Consider the following 17,755-nt stretch of genomic DNA (forward strand, 5'->3'; position numbering starts at 1 on the left):
ACGGCAGGCCCCCCTCTCCCCCACCGCCTTGCAGCATACTCTGGGCACCTGTCCTCCATGGCACGTATTATGCGGCTCGATCTTTTCTACGTCGTTGTCTACTTGTGCACGGGGTGCTCTTCACGTGGATGCTTTCCCTTTGTGTTAGAAATGGCACACGACGATGGCATTCAATCTTTTGTGCGTCGCCTCCATGTGCGCGAGGTTTAGGGTTCGCATTGAGTCGCGTCCTCCGTGGCATGAACGGCATGGCATGCCGCCATGCCTCGCTCTTGAGCTCTCTCATGCCACTTTGTGAGTATACAAGAGCTCTTTGGAATTCCTTTGTGTTCGTGGTGCGGTCATACCAGCGCTAATACACCGGATCCCATCAGAACTCCCCAGTTAAGTGCGCTTGGGCCAGCACAGTACTGGGATGGGTGACCTCCCAGGAAGTCCTAGTGCTGCACCCTTTTCCATGCTTGTTTCAAGACCATGGCATGGAAATCCCCTCGGATCACGTCTTGACTCTCCAACGCTGACATCCTGGTAGGAAACCCCCTCGTCTTGCCATGACGCGGCATCTCCTGATCGTCTTTGCGTACGTCATGCCTGGTCCCTCCCTCTACCTCGCTTTCACATGATGCCCCCTCCTCACGATGCGAGGTTTTTTGGGAGCGGAGGGTGTGCCATGCTGTGGGGGGGTTCGGTGGAGCGGGGTTTTCAAGAGGGAGGGCGTGCCATGTTGTGCGGGCGGGTTGTTGGAGTGGGGATTTCTAAGGAGGGAGGGTGTGCCATGTCACGGGGGGGTTGGGTGGTGCCATGTCGTGGGGGAGTTTTTTGAGGAGGTCCGCCGGGGGATGGGTGGTTCCATGTCGTGGGAGGGGGTTGTGTGCAGTGGGTTGTGTGTGCCGTGTCATTGCAGAGCGGGATTTCTGAGGAGGGAGGGTGTGCCATGTCATGGGGGGGTGAGGTGACGTGCCGTGGGTTGAGCGGGGTTTTCAAAGGCCTAGTTGGGTGGCGTGGTGTGGATGGAGCGGGGTTTTTCAAAGTGGGGTGCGGGGGGGCGTCGTGGGGGGGTGCGGTGGGGTGGGGGGTTCGCCGCGTCGTGGGGGGGTGACACGCGGGGTGGGGTGGGTCCAGCAGGGTTTTCGAAGGCGTGGTGGGGTGGTGTGGATGGAGCGGGGTTTTTCGAGGTGGGGTACGGGGGGGGCGTCGTGGGGGAGTGCGGTGGGGTGGGGGGTGCGCCGCGTCGTGGGGGGCTGACACGGGGTGGGGTGGGTCGAGCGGGGTTTTTGGAGGCGTGGTGGGGTGGTGTGGATGGAGCGGGGATTTTCGAGGTGGGGTGGGGGGATGGATGCACCGTGCCGTGGGGGGACGCGGTGGGGTGGGGGGGTGTGCTGTGTCGTGGGGGGTCGAGGAGGGGTGGAGTGGGTCGAGCGGGGTTTTCGGAGGCGGGGTGGGGTGGTGTCGAGGGAGTAGGGTTTTTCGAGGTTGGGTGTCGGGGGGCGTCGTGGGGGGGTGCGGTGGGGTGGGGGGCTGTGCCGTGTCATGGGGGGTGACACGGGGTGGGGTGGGTCGAGCGGGATTTTCAGAGGCGTGGTGGGGTGGTGTGGATGGAACGGGGTTTTTCGAGGTCGGGTGGGGGGAGGGATGCGCCGCGTCGTGGGGAGGTGTGGTGGGGTGGGGGGGTGTGCCGTGTCGTAGGGGGGGAGGTGACGCGGAGTGGGGTGGGTCGAGCGGGGTTTTCAGAGGCATGGTGGGGTGGTCTGGAGGGAGCGGGGTTTTTCGAGGTGGGGTGCAGGGGGGCGTTGTGGGGGGGTGCGGTGGGGTGAAGGGTGTGCCGTGTCGTGGGGCGGGTGACGCAGGGTGGGGTGGGTCGAGCGGGGTTTTCAAAGGTGTGGTGGGGTGGTCTGGATGGAGCAGGGATTTTCGAGGTGGGGTGAGGGGAGGGATGCGCCGCGCCGTGGGGGGGTGAGGTGGGGTGGGGGGGTGTGCCGTGTTGTGGGGGGGTGACGCGGGGTGGGGTGGGTCGAGCGGGGTTTTCGGAGGCGTGGTGGGGTGGTCTGGAGGGAGCGGGGTTTTTTGAGGTGGGGTGCGGGGGGGCATCGTGGGGGGGTGTGGTGGGGTGGGGGGTGTGCCGTGTCATGGGGCGGGTGACGCGGGAGGGGCTGGGTCGAGCAGGGTTTTCGGAGGCATGGTGGTGTGGATGGAGCGGGGATTTTTGAGGTGGGGTGGGGGGAGGGATGCGCCGCACCGTGGGGGGGTGCGGTGGGGGGGTGGGGGTTTGTTGTGTCATGGGGCCGTAGTGGGGGGGGGGGGGGCGTAATGGGGGGTAGTGGGGGGGTGCGGTGGGGTGGGCAGTTGTGCTGTGTCGTGGGGGGTGATGCGGGGTGGGGTGGGTCGAGCGGGGCTTTTCGAGATGGGGTGTGGGGGGGCGTAGTGGGGGGGTTGCGGTAAGGTGGGGGGCTATGCCGTGTCGTGGGGGGGTAACGCGGGGTGGGGTGGGTCGAGCGGGGTTTTCGAAGGCATGGTGGGGTGGTGTGGATGGAATGGGGTTTTTCGAGGTGGGGTGGGGGGAGGGATGCGCCGCATCGTGGGGGGGTGTGTCGTGTCGTGGGGGGGGACGCGGAGTGGGGTGGGTCAAGCGGGGTTTTCGGAGGCATGGCGGGGTGCTCTGGAGGGAGTGGGATTTTTCGAGGTGGCGTGCGGGGGGACGTCGTGGGGGGTTGTGGCGTGTCATGGGGTGGGTGATGCGGGGTGGGCTGGGTCAAGCGGGGTTTTCGGAGGTGTGGTGGGGTGGTGTGGATGGAGCAGGGTTTTTTGAGGTGGGGTAGGGGGAGGGATGCGCCGCGTCGTGGAGGGGTGTGGTGGGGTGGGGGGGTGTGCCATGTCGTGGGGGTGGTGACGCAAGGTGGGGTGGGTCGAGTGGGGTTTTAGGAGGCATGGTGGGGTGGTGTGGATGGAGCGGGGTTTTTCAAGGTGGGGTGGGGGGGTGAGGTGGGGGGGATGTGCCGTGTCATGGGGGGTGCGGTGGGGTGGGGTAGTGTGTGCCGTATTGTGGGGGGGTGACGCGGGGGGGCGTCGTGGGGGGGTGCGGTGGGGTGGGGGGATGTGCCGTGTCGTTGGGGGGGGTGACAAGGGATGGGGTGGATCGACCGGGGTTATCGGAGGCGTGGTGGGCTGGTGTGGAGGGAGCGGGGTTTTTCAAGGTGGGGTGCGGGGGGACGTCATGGGGGGGTGCGGTGGGGTGGGGGGGTGTGCCATGTCATGGGGTGGGTGACGCGGGGTGGGGTGGGTCGAGCTGGGTTTTCGAAGGCATGGTGGGGTGGTGTGGATGGAGCGGGGTTTTTCGAGGTGGGATGGGGGGGGGGCATCGTGGGGGGGTGCAATGGGGTGGGGGGTGTGCCGTGTCGTGGGGGGGTGATGCAGGGTGGGGTGGGTCGAGCGGGGTTTTTGGAGGCGTGGTGGGGTGGTGTGGATGGAGCGGGGTTTTTCGAGGTGGGGTGACGGGGGAGGCGCCACATCGTGGGGGGTGCGGGGGGATGGGGAGGGTGTGCCATGTCGTGGGGGCGTGACGCGGGTGTTGAGATATCGAGCTCCACTCGTGATACGCCAGGGTGACCGTTGTGTATTTATGTCACCGACTTGTCAGTTGCAGACGCGGTTGGTACACCGCCCATGAATAATAGCTACATGATAGCTATCCTTATCTACTCTAGTTTGTGGCTCAGTTAGTATGCCACCTTAGTTAGTTGAGTTTGGTTTGAGACCCATATAGAGGGTTCTTCTATTTCTTTGTACTAGAGTTCTTTTGGCTTACACAACTAAGAAGAGAAAAACAGTTTTCAGCCTCCACCCTTGTGTGTCTTCCCCCATTGTGCAAGCAAGAAAGCTACAAGTGAGACTCCTTCCTTCTCTCCCACAATCTTGACATGGTATCAGAGCCTTGTTCGTGGTAAGGAGCTCAAGAAAGCAAGCCAAGCTCGCGATGGTCTGGTAAGAGGAGCAGTGTTGCTTTCATTTTCTGTTTTGGGAGCAGATCTCTGCAGGTAGCACAGCCGGAAATTGCAGGAGTGCATTGTCTCAGGTTGAGACGCCCTTCGCGGTAAAGCAAGAGGGCAGTATATGCTGCGGGCAAGGGCTTTAGCCCTCGGCGACCTTGTTTTTTTGATTTGAGGCCATTTCGGGGCCTGTTTTGCAGACGGAAGTTTTCTGCACGCACTCAGGAAAAGGCTCAGTTTTATGCTGTCCGACCACTGTTCTACAGGTCGGTAAAAAGTTACTGTAGAAATTGCATCGTATGCTTGTGCGCAGAGACATTGGGAGTTTCAGAATCATCCTTGGTTCCTGTTTATGCAAAATCGTCACTAGGAAGTGACTGTGTGGTCAAATATCACTTTCGCCAGTTTTGCAGATTTGCCCTTGTGAGGGTGAAGCTGTGTTTTTTGCAGTGACAGAATTTCTTGCAGTATTCTGTAATGGCGTCTGATTCTCTTTCACAGATTGTCACTGAAAAGCTTGACAAGAACAACTTCCAGGCATGGAAGTTTAGAATGACGAATTTCCTTATGGGAAAAGGATATTGGGAATTTGTTGCAGGAAATGAAGAAGAACCAGTTCTTCCTGATGTTCCCAATCAACAACAAATGCAGGCATTTAAAACATGGCATGAGAGAGCCAGGAAAGTTATGTATTGGCTGTCTATCAGCATTTCAGACTCTATGATTGTGCATATTCAGGATGCAAGTACGCCAAAGGAGGCATGGGATACTTTGTCAAAAATGTATAGCACAAATACGCAAGCCAGGAAAATGCAGCTCAAGCAAGAGTTGCACAATGTGCAAAGAGAAAATATGAGCATCAACGACTACCACATGAAGGTGAAGAAGATTGCAGATGCACTTGCTTCCATTGGGTCGCCAGTGGCAGATGATGATTTAGTTTCCGTGACCTTGAATGGTCTAGGAAAGGATTATGCACAGTTTCGAACATCCATTTCCGTCCGTGAAAGATTTCCTGATTTTGAGGAGTTGATTGCTCTTCTAATTTCTGAGGAGCAGAGAAATGGTGGTGCATCTTCTTCAGGAGGAACTTCAAAAGAAGCTGTCTTCTACTCAAATGCTGGAAGAGGTAGAGGCAGAGGTAGAGGAGGCCGATTTGGAGGCCGTGGTAGAAATCAGAATATGCAGCAAACTCAAGAAAACCAGTCCTATGGAGGAGGACGTGGTAACTCTAGAAGCAGGGGGAGCCAAAGAGGTCGTGGTGGATGGCAAAGAGGTCAAAATGCAAACAGTAATGTTGAATGCTACTACTGTGGTAAAATGGGTCATATGGCTAAAGACTGCTATAAAAAGCAGAATGACATCATGAATGGAAAACTGCAACAAGGGAATTATGCATCTTCTAGTAGACAGGGTGATGACAGAAATGAGCATTTGTTCATGGTCCAGCACATGAACAATTCTGTGACAAGTGCAGAAGAAAGCAATGATGTATGGTATGTTGACTCAGGTGCATCAAACCACATGACAGGTCATGCAGAATGGATGGAGGATGCAAGGAAAATGGAAAAACCAGGATTTGTGGAGACTGGTGATGATACTGCACATCCTATTGTGCAGATTGGAAAAATTCCCTTGTCTATGCAGGATGGGAAAAAGAAATACCTGTCCGATGTATTTCATGTCCCGAATATCACCAAGAATCTGGTTTCTGTTGGTCAAATGGTTGAACAGGGCTTGCAGGTCAGATTTAATCCTCATGGATGCTTTGTTGAGGATATGAAAAATAAAGGTCGCTTGATAGCAAAAGGAAAGAAGAAGGGCAGAATGTTTACGTTGGATGCAGACATGTCTGAATTGAGTGCAGCAATGTTTGCACATGGGACCGGTGTAGTTGCAGATATTGATATCTGGCATAAACGCATTGGTCATGTTAATGTACAGCGACTTAAATCAATGCAGGCCCAAAATATTGTTGCAGGTTTGCCGAAATTCAAGGTTGCAGAAATGCATAAGGTATGTGAAGCCTGTCAGTTTGGAAAACAGGCAAGGAAACCATTTCCTAGACATGTTCAAGAGAGTGAGAAGCCATTGGAATTAATCCACTCTGATGTGTGGACTACTAAAGCTGCATCTCTTGGAGGCTGTCATTATTTTGTCACTTTTATTGATGACTATAGCAGAAAAGTTTGGGTGTATTTTATGAAAAAGAAAAGTGAAGTTTTTGGGCATTTCAAAACTCTTAAAGCTATGGCTGAAAAAGAAACAGGTCTGCAAATAAAATGCCTAAGGTCAGATGGAGGGGCAGAGTACCTCTCAAATGAGTTTGTAAAGTTCTTGCAGGAGCATGGCATAAAGCAGCAATATTCATGCAGTTATACCCCACAACAAAATGGAATTGCAGAAAGGAAAAACAGGCATATTGGAGAGGTATCTCGTGCCATGCTCAATGAAAAAGACTTGCCAGATTTTTATTGGGCTGAAGCAGTTGCTACAGCAGTCTACATAATGAACAGGACTCCCACTGCAGCAATACATGGAATGACTCCAGAGGAGAGGTATACTGGTAGGAAACCAGATATTTCTCATTTGAAAATTTTTTGTTGCATTGCCTATGTACATGTGCCAGATGAGCTGAGATCCAAGTTGGATCCAAAAGCTGAGAAGTGCATCTTTATTGGTTACTCTCTACAGCAAAAAGGGTATAGATGCTATAACCCTTCTACTCGTAAGTTTACAGTGAGCAGAGATGTTGTTTTTGATGAGATGAGTAGCTGGTATAAACCAGTAAATGTGATTGATGATGTAGATGCACAAAATGGTAATGCTGCACAGAATTCACAGCAGCAGTCACAAAATATTATTGGACCTGGAGCGTCCTCTAGCAGTGGTTCACATTCTTCGCCATGGACAGGCAGATTGAGATCAGGAGAATCTTCTTAAAGTAATGCAGATAGTGGTATGAAGGTATCACGAAAAGGAAAAGAGAAGGTTGATCAGCCCATGTTTGATGTGAATGCAGGTCACTCTTATGTGGATGGTGAATCCAGTGGCTCAGAACAGAGCATTGATGATGAGTTGGGTATTCCTTCTATTGTTACACCTGGAGTAAGGAAGACCAGGGATGTTTTGAGAGCACCTGGGAGTGAACCCACTTTGCGCAGGTCTACCAGAGTTAGGTATCCTGTGGATAGGCTGAAATATGATGGATTTACAGCCATTCACTATGCATATATGGTCAAGGTGATACAAGAACCAGAACCCACTTCTTTTGAGCAAGCCATGGAAAAAGAAAAATGGGAGAAAGCCATGGATGAAGAAATGGATGCCTTGGAAGCAAATGCTACATGGGAATTGGTACCTTTGCCTAAAGGTAAGAATGCAATTGGCTGTAAGTGGGTTTATAAGGTGAAGCACAATGCAGATGGTTCTGTGAACAGATACAAGGCAAGATTAGTGGTCAAGGGGTATGCACAAACATATGGCATTGACTATAAAGAAACATTCAGTCCGGTTGCAAGGATGGCAACCGTAAGAGCAGTCATTGCTATGGCTGCATCAAAGGGATGGTCTTTACATCAGATGGATGTAAAGAATGCCTTCTTGCATGGTGATTTGCAAGAAGAGGTCTATATGGAGCAGCCACCAGGTTATATGCATGCTGTTCATCCTGAGTTTGTTTGCAGGTTGAAGAAAGCCTTGTATGGCTTGAAGCAAGCACCTAGAGCATGGTCTGACAAGATAGGACAGTATCTTGTCGCTATTGGCTTTCAGATTTCCAAGGCAGATTTCTCACTTTATGTGAGAAAAACAGAGAAAGGTATTATGCTACTTGTCATTTATGTTGATGATTTGATTATGACAGGTGACAGTGATGAAGATATCCTTCATATGAAAATGCTATTGAAGCAGAAGTTTGAGATGAAGGATTTGGGAGAGCTGCGTTATTTCTTGGGCATTGAGGTGATTAGATCACCAAGTGGGATACAGCTCTTGCAGAGGCAGTATGGATTGGACATGCTGTCCAAATATGGGATGACAGGCTGTAAGCCTATTTCATTTCCTTTGGAGCAGAATGTGAAGCTGAGCACAGATGCAGGTGAGCTTCTGGAAGACCCTACTATGTACAGACGCATAGTAGGAAGCTTGATTTATATGACTATTACCAGGCCAGATTTGAGCTATGCTGTTGGATTGGTAAGTCAGTTTATGCAGGCTCCAAGGAAACCGCATTTGGATGCGGCTAGACGCATACTCAGGTATGTGAAGTCCACATTGCAATATGGACTATTTTATGAGACTGGGGTTCAAATACAGTTGCATGGATACACTGATGCTGATTGGGCTGGTAGTATTTCTGATAGACGATCTACCAGTGGATATGTATTCTCTTTTGGGAGTGCTGCGGTCACTTGGAGCAGCAAGAAACAGCCTACAGTTGCCTTGTCGAGCACAGAGGCTGAGTACAGGGGTGCAGCAATGGCTGCATGTGAAGTAGCTTGGTTGCATAAGCTACTTTATGATATGCATCAGTCTACAGATGGGCCAGTTGTCATTTATTGTGACAACATGAGTAGTATACACTTGGCAAATAACCCAGTCTATCATGCTAGAACAAAGCACATTGAAGTGCATTATCACTATGTGCGAGAGAGGGTTTTACTAGGTCTTATTGATCTAGTTTATGTCAGCACAGAGGATCAGGTAGCTGACATATTCACGAAGGCATTGGGCGCAGAGAAGCTGCGCAAGTTCAGAGACCTGCTTGGTGTGCAGGAATTGGGATTGAGCTCGAGGGGGAGTGTTGAGATATCGAGCTCCACTCGTGATACGCCAGGGTGACCGTTGTGTATTTATGTCAACGACTTGTCAGTTGCAGACGCGGTTGGTACACCGCCCATGAATAATAGCTACATGATAGCTATCCTTATCTACTCTAGTTTGTGGCTCAGTTAGTATGCCACCTTAGTTAGTTGAGTTTGGTTTGAGACCCATATAGAGGGTTCTTCTATTTCTTTGTACTAGAGTTCTTTTGGCTTACACAACTAAGAAGAGAAAAACAGTTTTCAGCCTCCACCCTTATGTGTCTTCCCCCATTGTGCAAGCAAGAAAGCTACAAGTGAGACTCCTTCCTTCTCTCCCACAATCTTGACAGCGGGGTGTCGTGATGCCCCCTCCCCCCCCACCATGCCACAACACGACGCGACGCGCCCCCTCTCCAACATAACATGATAACCCCCCTCCCCCCCATGACATCCCCCACCACCCCCCATGACACGACACGACGCGATGCGCCCCCCCATGACATCCCCCCCCACCCCCATGACACGACACGACGCGACGCGATGCGACGCGCCCCCCACGACACGACACGACACGACGCGCCCCCCAATGACATTCCCCCTGTCCCATGACATGATACGATGTGACGTGCCCCCTCCCCTTAACACACACACCCACCCACCATGACGCCACGCCCCCCCCCAACACACACCACACCATGTCGCGATGCGCCCTCCCCCCCACCTCCAAAATTCGGCCCCCACCTTTCCCCCTCAACACACACCACAACATGTCGCGACGCCCCCCCACCCCATGACATGCCAGGATGCGACGTGCCCCCCTCCCCAACATAACATGTCGCGACGCGACGCGTGCCCCTCCCCCTCCCCACATAGCATGACATCCCCCCCTCCAAAATTCAGCCCCTTCCCCTTACCCCCTCAACACACAACACACCATGTCGCGACGTGCCCCGCCCCCCCCCCCCCCCCCATGACGTGACACGACACGACGCCCCCCCATGACATGACACGAGACAACGCCCCCCCAACACACACCACACCATGTTGCAACGCGCCCTCCCTCCCACCACCAAAATTCGGCCCCACTTCCCCCCCACCTGCCCCCCACTCCAAAATTCGGCCCCTCCCCCTTCCCCCCTCAACACATACCACACCATGTCGAAACGCGCCCCCCACCCCCCATGACATGACACGATGCAATGCGACGCGCCCCCCATCACATCCCCCCCACCCCCCATGACACAACATAACGTGACGCGCCCTGCCATGATATCCCCCATGACATGACACCACATGACGTGCCCCTTCCCCTTAACACACACACCCACCAACCATGACGCCACCCCCCCCAACACACACCACACCATGTCGCGACGTGCCCTCCCCCCCACCTCCAAAATTCGGCCCCCCCTTCCCCCCTCAACACACACAGCAACATGTCGCGACGCCCCCCCGCCCCATGACATGACACAACACGACGCCCCCCTGCATGACACGACACGACATGACATGATGCACCCCCCTCCCCCTCCCCAACATAACATCACATCCCCCCCTCCAAAATACGGCCCCTCCCCCTTCCCCCCTCAACACACACCACACCATGTCGCAACGTGCCCCCCCATGACACGACACGACGCGACACGACGCGTCCCCCCATAACACGACACAACATGACGCGCCACCCCCATGACATCCCCCCCATGACATCACACCATGTGACGTTCCCCCCTCCCCTTAACACACACACCACCCACCATGACGCCCCCCCCAACACACACCACACCATGTCGCGACGCGCCCTCCCCCCACCTCCAAAATTCGCCCCCCCCTTCCCCCCTCAACACACACCACAACATGTCGCGACGCCCCCCATCGCCTCATAACATGACACGATGCGATGCCCCCCCCCACATGACACGACGCGACACGCCCCCATCCCCCTACCCAACATAACATGACATCTCCCCCCTCCAAAAGTCGGCCCCTCCCCCTTCCCCCCGCAACACACACCACACCATGTCACGACGCGCCCCGCCCCCCCTTCCCCCCTCAACACACACCACAACATGTCGCGACACCCCCTGCCTCATCACATGACACGACGCGATGCCCCCCCCCGCATGACACGACGTGACGCGCCCCCCTCCCCCTCCCCAACATAACATGACATCCCCCCTCCAAAATTCGGCACCTCCCCCTCCCCCCTCAACACACACCACACCATGTGGCAACGCACCCTGCTCCCCCCCCCCCCCATGACATGACACGACACGACGCACCCTTCCCCCCTCGCCATGACACGACACGACGCGACGTGACGCACCCCCCATGACATGACACAACGCGCCCCCCCATGACATGACATGATGTGACGTGCCCCCCTCCCCTTAACACACACACCCACCCACCATGACACCACTCCCCCCAACACACCACACCATGTCGCGACGCGCCCTCTCCCCCACCTCCAAAATTTGGCCCCCCCTCTTCCCCCCTCAACACACACGACAACATGCCGCGATGCCCCCCCCATGACATGACACGACGCGACGCCCCCCCTTGCATGACATGACACGACACGATGCGACGCGCCCCCCTCCCCCTCCCCAACCTAACATGACACCCCCCCCTCCAAAATTCGGCCCCTCCCCCTTCCTCCCCTCAACACACACCACACAATGTCGCGACGCGCCCCCCCATGACACGACACGACGCGACGCGATGCACCCACCCCCATGACACGACACGACGCGACACGCCACCCCCATGACATCCCCCCCCCATGACATGACATGATGTTACGTGCCCCCCTCCCCTTAACACACACACCCACCCACCATGACGCCCCCCCCCCCAACACACACCACACCATGTCGCGATGCGCCCTCCCCCCCCCCACCCCCCATGACACGACTCGATGCGACGCGCCCCCCCCCATGACATGACACGACGTGACGTGCCCCCCTCCCCTTAACACACACACCCACCCACCGCGATGCCCCCCCCAACACACACCACAACATGTCGCGACGCCCCCTTCCCCCGCCCCATGACATGACACGACGGGACGCCCCCCACGGATGACACGACACGACACGATGCGTTGCACCCCCTGCCCCTCCCCAACATAACATCACATCCCCCCCTCCAAAATTTGGCCCCTCCCCCTCCCCAACATAACATGACATCCCCCCCTCCAAAATTTGGCCCCTCCCCCTTTCCCCCTCAACACACACCACACCATGTCGTGACATGCCCCCCCCATGACATGACACGACACGACGCGACGCCCCCCCCATGACACGACACGACGCGACACGCCACCCCCATGACATCCCCCCATGACATGACACAATGTGACGTGCCCCCCTCCCCTTAACACACACACCCACCCACCATGACACCCCCCCCCCAACACACACCACAACATGTCGCGACCCGCCCTCCCCCTCACCTCGAAAATTTGGCCCACCCCCTTCCCCCCTCAATACACACCACAACATGTCGCGAGCCCCCTTGCCTCATGACATGACACGACGCAACACCCCCCCCCCCCGCATGACATAACACAATGCGCCCCCCTCCCCCTCCCCAACATAACATGACATCCCCCCCCCCTCCAAATTTCGGCCACTCCCCCTTCCCCCCTCAATACACACCACACCATGTCACGACGCGATGTGCCCCCCCCCCCCACATGACACGACGCAACGCGCCCCCCTCCCCCTCCCCAACATAGCATGACATCCCCCCCTCCAAAATTTGGCCCCTCCCCCTTCCCCCCTCAACACAAACCACACCATGTCGCGACGCGCCCCGCCCCCCCCCCATGACATGACATGACGCGATGCCCCCCCCAACACACACCACAGCATGTCACGACGCGCCCTCCCCCCACCTCCAAAATTCGGCCCCACCTCCCCCCACTCCAAAATTCGGCCCCTCCACCTTCCCCCCTCAACACACACCACACCATGTCGCGACGCCCCCCCCCCCCCACCCCCCATCACACGACACGATGCAACGCGATGCGCCCCCCATCACATCCCCCCCACCCCCCATGACACGACACGACGCGACGTGCCCCCCCATGACATGACACGACGTGATGTGCCCCCTTCCCCTTAACAAACACACCCATCCACCATGATGCCACCCCCCCCCCCCCCAACACACACCACACCATGTCACGACGTGCCCTCCCCCCCACCTCCAAAATTCCCCCCCCCTTCCCCCCTAAACACACACCACAACATGTCGCGACGCCCACCCCCCCGCCCCATGACATGACACAACACTACGCCCCCCTGCATGACACAACACGACACGACACGACGCGCCCCCCTCCCCCTCCCCAACATAACATGACATCCCCCTCTCTAGAATACGGCCCCTCCCCCTTCCCCCCTCAACACACACCACACCATGTCGTGAGGCGCCCCCCCTGACACGACACGACGCGATGCGACGCGCCCCCCCATGACACGACATGACGCAATGCTCCACCCCCATGACATCCCCCCTCCCATGACATGACACCATGTGACGTGCCCTCCTCCCCTTAACACACACACCCACCCACCATCACCCCCCCCCCAACACACACCACACCATGTCGTGACGCACCCTCCCCCCCACCTCCAAAATTCCGCCCCCCCGCTTCCCACCTCAACACACACCACAACATGTCGCGACACCCCCCGTCTCATGACATGACACGACGCAGCGCACCCCCCGCATGACACGATGCGACACGACGGAACGCGCCCCCCTCCCCCTACCCAACATAACATGACATCCCCCCCCCTCCAAAATTCGGCCTCTCCCCCTTCCCCCCTCAACACGCACCACACCATGTCGCGATGCGCCCCGCCTCCCACCCCATGACATGACACGATGCACCCCGCACCGCCCCCCTTCCCCCCTTAACACACACCACAACATGTCGCAACACCCCCTCCACCTCATCACTGACACGACACGACGCCCCCCCCCGCATGACACGACGCGACAGGCCCCCCTTCACCTCCCCAACATAACATGACATCCCCTCCCTCCAAAATTCGGCACCTCCCCCTTCCCCCCTCAACACACACCACACTAGGTCACGACACGCCCCCCCCATGACACAACACGACGCGACGCGACGCGCAACCCCCCTGACACGATACAACGCGACGTGCCCCCCCTCATGACACGACGCGACACGCCCCGCTCCCCCTCCCCAACATAAACTGACATCCCCCGTCCAAAATTCGGCCCCTCCCCCTTCCCCGCACAACACACACCACACCATGTCACAACGCGCCCCACCCCCCCATGATATGACACGACGCGACGCACCCTTCCCCACTTCGCCATGACACGACACAATGTGATGCGACGTGCTCCCCCCCATGACACGACACAATGTGCCCCCCCATGACATGACACGACGTGACGTGCCCCCCTCCCCTTAACACACACACCCACCCACCATGACGCCACCCCCCCCCCAACACACACCACACCATGTCGCGACGCGCCCTCCCCCCCACCTCCCAAATTCCCCCCCCCCCCTTCCCACCTCCCCAACATAACATGACATCCCCCCTCCAAAATTCGGCCCCTCGCCCTTCCCCCCTCAACACACACCACACCATGTCGCGACGCCCCCCCCCCCCCCCCATGACATGACACGACGTGCCCCGCCTGCCCCCCCCTTCCCCCCTCAACACACACCACAACATGGCGCGACGCCCCCCGCCTCATGACATGACACGGCGCGACCCCCCACCCCCGCATGAGACGACGCGACGTGCCCCCCCCCAACCCATGACATGACATGACGTGACACACCCCCCCCGCATGACACAACACGACACGACGCGACGCGCCCTCCTCCCCCTCCCCAACATAACATGACATCCCCCCCTCAAAAATTCGGCCCCTCCCCGTTCCCCCTGAACACACACCACAGCATGTCGCAACGCCCCCCCCATGACATGACACGACGCGACGAGCCCCCCCATGACATGACACGATGCGACGCGCCACCCCCATGAAATCCCCCCCTCATGGCATGACACGATGTGACGTGCCCCCTCCCCTTAACACACACACCCACCCACCATGACACCCCCCCCAACACACACCACACCATGTCGCGATGCGCCCTTCCCCCCCACCCCCCATGACACGACTCGACACGACGCGCCCCCCCCCATGACATGACACGACGTGACGTGCCCCCCTCCCCTTAACACACACACCCACCCACCGCGATGCCCCCCCCAACACACACCAGAACATGTCGTAACGCCCCCCTCCCCCCGCCCCATGACATGACACGACGGGACGCCCACCACGCATCACACGACAGGACACGACGCGACGCGCCCCCTCCCCCTCCCCAACATAACATGACATCCCCCCCTCCAAAATTTGGCCCCTCCCCCTCCCCAACATAACATGATATCCCCCCCTCCAAAATTTGGCCCCTCCCCCTTTCCCCCTCAACACACACCACACCATGTCGTGACGTGCCCCCCCATGACATGACACGACACGACGCGACGCCCCCCCATGACATGACACGATGTGACGTGCCCCCCTCCCCTAACACACACACCTACCCACCATGAAGCCCCCCCCCCCCAACATACACCACAACATGTCGCGACGCGCCCTCCCCCTCACCTCGAAAATTTGGCCCACCCCCTTCCCCCCTCAATACACACCACAACATGTCGCGAGCCCCCCTGCCTCATGACATGACACAACGCGACACCCTCCCCCCCCCCCGCATGACATAACACAATGCGCCCCCCTCCCCCTCCCCAACATAACATGACATCCCCCCCTCCAAAATTCGGCCACTCCCCCTTCCCCCCTCAACACACACCACACCATGTGACGACGCGACGCGCCCCCCCCACATGACACGACGCAACGCGCCCCCCTCCCCCTCCCCAACATAGCATGGCATCCCCCCTCCAAAATATGGCCCCTCCCCCTTCCCCCCTCAACACAAACCACACCATGTCGCGACGCTCCCCGCCCCCCCCCCCCATGACATGACATGATGCGATGCCCCCCCCCCCAACACACACCACACCATGTCGCGACGCACCCTCCCCCCCACCTCCAAAATTCGGCCCCACCTCCCCCCCATTCCAAAATTCGGCCCCTCCACCTTCCCCCCTCAACACACACCACACCATGTTGCGACGCGCCCCCCCCACCCCCCATGACACGACACAATGCAATGCGACACGCCCCCCCATCACATCCCCCCACCCCCCATGACACGACACGACGCGACGTGCCCCCCATGACATGACACGACGTGATGAGCCCCCTTCCCCTTAACAGACACACCCACCCACCATGATGCCACCCCCCCCCCCCAACACACACCACACCATGTCGCAACGTGCCCTCCCCCCCACCTCCAAAATTCGCCCCCCCCCCCCCCCTTCCCCCCTCAACACACACCACAACATGTCGCGACACCCACCCCCCCGCCCCATGACATGACACAACGTGACGCCCCCCTGCATCACACAACACGACACGACACGACGCGCCCCCCTTCCCCTCCCCAACATAACATGACATCCCCCTCTCCAGAATACGGCCCCTCTCCCTTCCCCCCTCAACACACACCACACCATGTCGTGACGCGCCCCCTGACACGACACGATGTGATGCGACGCCCCCCCATGACACGACACGACGCAACGCTCCACCCCCATGACATCCCCCCCCCCATGACATGACACCATGTGACGTGCCCTCCTCCCCTTAACACACACACCCACCCACCATCACGCCCCCCCCCCCAACACACACCACACCATGTCGTGATGCACCATCCCCCCCACCTCCAAAATTCGGCCCCCCCGCTTCCCCCCTCAACACACACCACAACATGTCGCAATGCCCCCCCGTCTCATGACATGACACGACGCGACGCACCCCCCCGCATGACACGATGCGACACGACGGAACGCGCCCCCCTCCCCCTACCCAACATAACATGGCATCCCCCCCCCCAAAATTCGGCCCCTCCCCCTTCCCCCCTCAACACGCACCACACCATGTCACGACACGCCCCCCCCATGACACGACACGACACGACGTGATACACCCCCCCATGACACGACACGACGCGATGCCCCAACCCCATGACATCCCCCCCCATGACATGACATGATGTGATGTGCCCCCCTCCCCTTAACACACACACCCACCCACCATGACGCCCCCCCCCCCTCCCCCCCAACAAGCACCACACCATGTCGCAACACACCCTCCCCCCACCTCCAAAATTCGGCCCCTCCCCTTCCCCCCTCAACACACACCACAACATGTCGCGACAGCCCCCTCCCCGCCCTCATGACATGACACGACGTGATGCACCCCCTGCATGACATGATGCGACACGCCCCCCTCCCCAACATAACATCACATCCCCCCCTCCAAAATTCGGCCTCTCCCCCTTCCCCCCTCAACACACACCACACCATGTCACGACGCACCTACCCCTCATGACATGACACAACACGATGCGATGCGCACCCCCTGACACAACACGGCATGATGCACCCCCCCACATGACACGACGCGACGCGCCCCGCTCCCCCTTCCCAACATAACATGACATCCCCCTTCCCCTTCCCCACGCAACACACATGACACCATGTCACGACGCGCCCCGCCCCCCCCATGACATGACACCACATGACGCACCCTTCCCCCTCTCGCCATGACACGAAACGACACGATACGACGTGCCCCCCCCATAACACGACACGATGCGCCCACCCATGACATCCCTCCCCCCATGACATGACACGACGTGACGTGCCCCCCTCCCATTAACACACACACCCACCCACCATGACGCCACACCCCCAACACGGACCACGCCATGTCGCGACGCGCCCTCCCCCCCACCTCCCAAATTCGGCATGCCCCCTT

The 17,755-nt window shown here is 58.1% G+C and overlaps 1 pseudogene; it reads left to right on the top strand.

Annotated features, from left to right (window-relative positions):
• The first annotated feature begins 333 nt into the window (after positions 1-333).
• On the top strand, positions 334-452 carry LOC148029616 (5S ribosomal RNA; annotated as a pseudogene).
• Positions 453-17,755: the final 17,303 nt, after the last annotated feature.

The sequence above is a fragment of the Lygodium microphyllum genome, chromosome 11 (genome assembly GCF_053477565.2).
Source record: "Lygodium microphyllum isolate KBCC chromosome 11, Lygodium_microphyllum_v1.1.10, whole genome shotgun sequence".
NCBI lineage: Eukaryota > Viridiplantae > Streptophyta > Polypodiopsida > Schizaeales > Lygodiaceae > Lygodium > Lygodium microphyllum.